This window comes from Dermacentor silvarum, chromosome 7 (genome assembly GCF_013339745.2).
Source record: "Dermacentor silvarum isolate Dsil-2018 chromosome 7, BIME_Dsil_1.4, whole genome shotgun sequence".
Lineage (NCBI taxonomy): Eukaryota > Metazoa > Arthropoda > Arachnida > Ixodida > Ixodidae > Dermacentor > Dermacentor silvarum.
Window position 1 is genome coordinate 173,130,970 of NC_051160.1, and position 6,529 is coordinate 173,137,498.

At 43.2% G+C, this 6,529-nt stretch overlaps 1 protein-coding gene across 1 annotated transcript in view; it reads right to left on the reverse strand.

Annotated features, from left to right (window-relative positions):
- Positions 1-6,529, reverse strand: part of LOC119458699 (uncharacterized) — a 604,514-nt gene that overhangs the window by 485,565 nt on the left and 112,420 nt on the right. The gene's annotated exons all lie outside the window — the stretch shown is intronic.

Below are 6,529 nucleotides of genomic sequence, written 5' to 3' on the forward strand. Positions count from 1 at the left end.
TTAATAATTACATTGAAAACTTTTACGCGCTTTAATAAATGTAAATATAGTTTATTATAAAATTTCATAGCAGTAAGTTAACATTAACGTTATTTAACGCCGCCTGTTGGTGGTCGACTACAACCACCGGTGGCTAGAACGTTGGACGCGTCTTCGGCTGAGGCTCTCTCTCTTCCTTTCGCTTGCCAGCCGCCGACATGGATAAAGTCAAACTAGCACGTGTGAGTATAATTGTGCTTCTTGTCCCTGCTGTGCGTGTTCAAATCAATTGAAAGCCTCGTTAATTGTTCAGTTTGGTGTCCTAGAGTGTTACCATGCGCACTTTCCTTACCCGAGTCTGTCTGTAGCTTCTGTCTCGAAGGGAACCGTTAGGCTTAACTGCGTGTGATGTTGAACGAGCATGTTATGCGCGGCATGGCTCGTGCTTCGTTTTGACGGTCTTGTTTCTTCACGATTTTGCAGGTGACCAAGGTGTTGGGCCGTACTGGATCCCAGGGACAGTGTACCCAGGTGAGTTCTCTGGTGAATTTCAGCCGATTCGAGTGGCGCGTTGTGTCAACCGGTCGCCTCGTTGCTGGCATGCTTTGCGCTCTCCACGACGCACTAGCATTGCACTAGTGGACGGACTTCATGGTTATAAAAGCGTTCCAGTTGAAAGATCTGTGACGGCATGATCGCGTCTTATGCACGCTTGTAAGAACCCTTGTGGAGTTTCACCAAGTTCCACGCATTCAGCGCCCGAGACGTCGGACCAGTTCATTTTTTTTCCCCCGAGCTGTTTGTTACGTCGGCACTGCTGTGGATCCAGTGTTAGGTCGGCTTGACGAAACATCTAGTTGATCCTGTCGCAATCAAATGACTGGACCATTGTAGGCAGGAGTGTTTCTCCTACCTGAAAACGATTGGTGCATAGCATGGCACTTCATTTAAGCAGCGCAGGGTCTGTTATGAGCCGGCTGGTTACATTACAGTTGTGTTTTCTACGAAAAGAGTCCTGCGTACTTGTGCTCATGGCAATATAACCATGTATTGCCCCAATACAATTTCACATCAAGAAAAAATGGAACTTGTTTTCCTTTATTTCTGTCCGTGGAGAATTGGCAAGAAAAAATGAAATGTTATTTGAGTTAGAATTATAGTATAGTAATTAATAATCAATTGCTTTGCTGAAACTCCCTCCTGTGTATCAAAAGTACTGTTATAGGCTATGCATTATGCTTCCCATGCTTAAGCGCCACTTTTGTGGTATCAAACTTCATGCAGCATATAAGTACAATCAGGCATTACTGGATTAAAATTTGTTCGTTCTCTTATGTATGCTTCAGTGTCGCAGACATACTAGAACTGATTGAGGGTATGGCGACTTGCACAGGTCCGTGTCGAGTTCCTGGATGAGTCCAACCGGTCCATCATCCGCAACGTCAAGGGCCCAGTCCGTGAAGGCGACATCCTGACCCTGCTCGAGTCTGAGAGGGAAGCCAGGAGGTTAAGATAGTGTGAGTTGCCCCAGGTGTCCTATTCATTGTTCACGCTATGTTTATGTAGCATGTACCTTAAGTAGAAGCTACATAGGTTGCGAGTGTACTCGCCAGCTGCCTTGAATCTTATATAAATTTTACAAATTTGGGCACGTTCTACGATTTTATGAACGAAAATGTGTTCCTTGGAAAAGTTTCAAATTTGTTAAAACATAAGAGGGGGCAAGATTGAAAACGGGAAAATTGGTGGTAGTACAGAGTAGGATGCCATATACCATAGCAGTACTTGATTCTAACGAGCTTCTTAAGACATATTCCTGAAGCAGGCTAAATTGGGAACAGCAGAGGCATTGAAAAGGTCAGTGCGATTGAAAAGCTGTGTAATAATAATTGCTTGTAACGTGCTGTGTGTGCTTGAGGGCAAACTTTTTTTTAATGCAAGCTATTGCCTTATTCCCCTTGTCACGTCTGTTGGATGTTTACTGATTTTAAAGTTTAAAGGTCGGCAGGTATGCTTCTAGTACTTTAACATTGAGAGTTAGCTTGTCCGTACATGAATTGCAGCTTATAATATACAATGTTACTTGGGCTGTGGACACCAGTAGTGACGCTTTGTTGAAGTACAACACATTCTAATACCCGTGTCACACGGGCACGTTTGCAAGGCCTTCCAGTCGACGGCCTTCGAAACGCCACAACTCTATCGACTCAAAGGAGTTGTCGCACTGCTACACGGCACATTTGAAAGGCCGTTGAGTGGTTCAGGCGTTTCTCGCAAAATTGTGTGGCGCTGCGGATCATTTTCGTTTTCGTGTCACCAAAAGTTAAACAACATTAAAACCACTTAAAAGCACTATAATTTCTTTTATGTTTGTTTATACGGTGAAATGGCGGCGATATGACGGCGGCCGGCAGCACATGAAGTCGAGGGAGAGTGTACATGGAGGAAGGAATGAACACAAGCATGTCGCTGCTGTCGAGAGTATGTGCAGTTCGCACATATCAAGTAGCAAAAATACTTTATTGAATAATTAAATGCACTCACAGAATTTTTAGAGCATTTTCGTTTGATTTGTTCTTTCCTTGAGTACGAGCACACTGTGAACGAGAGGGCATGTTCGCACTGTTTCCACTTCTGTAGCTTAAAGGCCATCAAGATTTCGATAGAATTGTACAGTGCTCCGTTGACTCGATATACTATTGACTCGACGGCCTTCGAAACCGCTCATGTAGCAGCTCGAACTTGACAAGAGCAGAATATGATGAATCACTACAGTAGTAGCTATGGGTCCTCTATGGTTAATCTGTGCCACAAGATAGCACCAGCGATGTAGCTGCTCATGTAAATGTAGTAATCCTTCATTCCACAAAGGGTAATATGTACACACAGCATAAAATTCTTTATTACTTGTAAGGGCAGCAGCAGTCAGATTGGTCAAATATTATGCGCAAATATGGACACAAAGTAAAGACCATGTAGGCACTCTGTCTTCTGGTGAATCTTTGAAATGAAGCGAAAACATGGATTTTCCTCTGATCATTGCTGCACCTGGGGAGATTAGGTTTGGACAAGGTTGCGTGCTTGAGCTAATTCTGATTAACAAGCATACTTTCATGACAAAATAGCAGCAATGATTTGACTTCGTGTGAAATGATGGTTGAGAGAGGAAGTAGCAGTCTCCCATATGACAGGGCTGTTCGTGTTGACAGGGATATACATTTCTTCCTGGTCTGCATGTTACAAATGGCAACATACTGGCTTAATTTCAGTACTATGCCTATGTTGATCCACATCCAGGTCGTTGGCTGTGTGTGCCCATAACTGATGTGGCCAAGCAGACATAATCTGCACATAGCACGTTCAATGGTTGCTGTGACATATGGGTGTTTTTTGGCCTTTGACTGCTTGTCCTGTCTGCTGAGAAAGGCTGGTCTGATTTCTATAGTTCGGTTTTATTTAGGAAATTCTTATTCAGTGAAAGTACTTGTAACGGCACTGTAGCAGGTGATTAAGTTACCCAAACCATGCAAGGGAAATGGTAAAAAGCAGACGGTCAACATTGATTTTAATGTTACCTTTCAGTAGCTAATGGGAGAGATAAACATTAGATTGAACTTGTTTCCAGTGAGATCAATACTCCCATCACAGATCGTATGGAAATTTAGCCATACGAAGTGACTCGCAACTGCGCGCATATACGTCAAATTACAGCTTTGTTGGTCTGAATATCATTAACAACACTCTCTCCAAAAAAAAAAAAAAGTTTTAGAACCGACTCAAAAATGAAGCCCCATTTTCTTTATAATGAGCAGAAATGGCTAGTCTGCCGTGTGCTTGTTCTAAACAATTATCAGCGACGCTGCACACACACTGAACCTAGGTTCCGCTTGGGTTCTTTTGTTTGCAGGTCTGATTGCATGCTCTAACATTAGATCTTTTGTTTCTGAAGCTCCACAGAAAGCCATCCATGTGTATAGTACATTTCGTTTGCAGATATCTTTGGAGCTGATCTTGACCAGCATTAATGAATTGCGGAGAAATGTAGTGGCCTATGTTTTCTTTTTTCTCTTGTCTTGCGGAGTTTGTTATCTTCAACCTACCCTTGTTTAATTTGTCTTATTGGAGAATGTAAACTGGCAATTTCAGTATTCCTGTGTTGGCACATTTTGGTAGTATGTGCGTGTAATGTGCTACCTGCACGTGCTGAATGGAGAAGGGAGTTTGGCAGTGATTCAGCAAGCACATGTATTGGGAGGAACAGTATTTGTCAACCGTTGGTTGCGCTTTAGTATGATGGAGGGAAAGAAATTTTGTCCTGTGTTTAAGCTGACCAAGGGGAATTAATCCGGAGCCCCTAACTACGGCATGCCTCATAATCATGTTGTGGTTGTTGCATGTAGAACCCTAGAATTTAACCAATGCGCAATGCATTTCGCAAACCTTTCAAATGGAAATAGTATATGAGTGTTTCATCTCAACTTTTCTGTTGGCATGTATAGCTTTTTATTTTTGCGTGGGCTTTCAAGCACTATCGATAAAGCGAAACACTGATTCAGTTTAGTGTGCAATTGTATTTTAATTGGCGAGTTGCACTGGTGGTTCAGTTTGGCACTGTGACTAATCATTTTTGTACAAGTAGGAATTGCTGCGTCTTTTCTGGCTTAGCCAGCCTCAGATCATGACAAAACTGGCATTGTGGTATATTTACAATTTTAGATGTAATCTACCAATCCGTGCTAAGCTTTCAGCAGAAGCAGCTAGCCTTATCTTTGTGCTTGTTCAGTTGGTTGCCCGGGATAGGTACTAGTACTTGTATCCACAACGATCTTTCTTCTATTTCTGTGCAATGGGCCATTTGCCATTGTGCATCAGACTTGTGACCTTCCACTGTCGCCTAATTGCTCTGCCCATTATCTATCTCCCAGGCTGCGTCGCTGGAGGCTGACGGGATGACTCGATGCTTCTTCAGTGACAAATAAACATGCTACACCCCTGCTTGTGTGTTAAGTACCTTTGCTGCTGTTGGCTCTGCTAAAATACCTGCAGCTGTTATGATTTTCATGGTGTGCCCAGGCTACATTTTTGCCTGGTTACTGTATTCCCCTTATAGTCAGATGGTGAGCCCTCGGATAATAACAAATGCTCGTTAATTTGGACAGTTCTGTGCAACATTTTTGTATAGCTACTCGGTGCTTGCAATCCTTCAAATCAAAAGCACAGTGCACCATCCTGTAGTATAGTTTAATCTACAATTTGAATATGGGGCACCAAAAGAAGAGCACGCCACTTCGTGTAGACCAGAATCTTTCTCTCGCACCTGTGTTTAGAGCAAGTGCAATTAATCTCTGCTTTAGTCGCTGTATCTCGCTGCGACTAGAGAGAATGATGGGTAGTATACATGGGTTTGTCTGATCTTTGTGCTTCGGACTTTCTTGTGGCTCCGTTTATTACGCTTTATCTGGGCATAAATTTCAAAGCAGAGGCTCGGCTTGTCCATGTGTCCGTGACGTAATGGCTTCGATATCGGGGCATCCGTGCCGGAGGTCCTGTGTTTGAATCCTGCCGTCGATTCTTTGCAATGCAGTACTTTTTAAAAAAATATCGCTTCGCAAACCCACTTAAAGACAGTTTAGCCAAATCTATGTGCAACCCGTCATTCACGTGGAGCCTGAACTGCCCTTTGCAGCTCCTGTTGGTGCTAGTGCCACAGTTCCCTCTAGTAATTGCATGGAACTATATGCCCGCAGCCCCTGGCAAAATATGGTTGCCACCTACAAGCAATCACTGCAGGTTCTGGTTTATATTTGGAGGTTATTTTGCCAGTAGGCAGTTTTCAAAGAAACGGCTTGGCTTTCCGTCTCGCTCGAACAAGGAATGCCTCCACTGAAGTTCCTTTTTCCCTTGGCCCCCCCCCCCCGATTTCAATTTAAGCCATTACGCTGTCACGGTGCCAAGCTGTCTGGCTGTACAATTTGAGTTGATGCACTTCCGAGAGCAAGATGTTGCTGCCAGGGAATAATTTCTTTGTTAGATTTAATGTCGGGCTGACAATTTTGCGAGAGGTTCGCGAAATAAAAATGGCGAATTGGGTCGTATTAGTGCGAATCACAGGTGGAAAAAAAATTCCCATTTTGCTGCGACAATAGGATGGCAAGGCTGGAAATATGAAAAAAAAATCTGGGGTGGTGATCCCCCTCCTGAAGTTCCCCACACCGGCTCGTCAAGATGTGGATTTTGACCACTCCATTCTGAAAGAAGCAGAGGCTCAACCTAACAAATTTTGAAAACTTCCCTGGCACCGAAATTGCCCATGTAGCAAGAAAAAAAAATTTGTCACGTCACATTTGTGTACAGTACTGAGACTGACAAAAAATGTTGAAAAGAAATGGTCTTCATTTTGTTTTTCAATTATTTCTCAGAAGTATTCCAACCTTACCTTAGCTCCAATAAATGGCCCAAGGCTGGTATAATGCAAGAATTCCTTGTGTGCAATTCTGTTAACCACCACTTTTACCCAGTTGACCGAGTGATAATGCAGTCATAGTGTGCC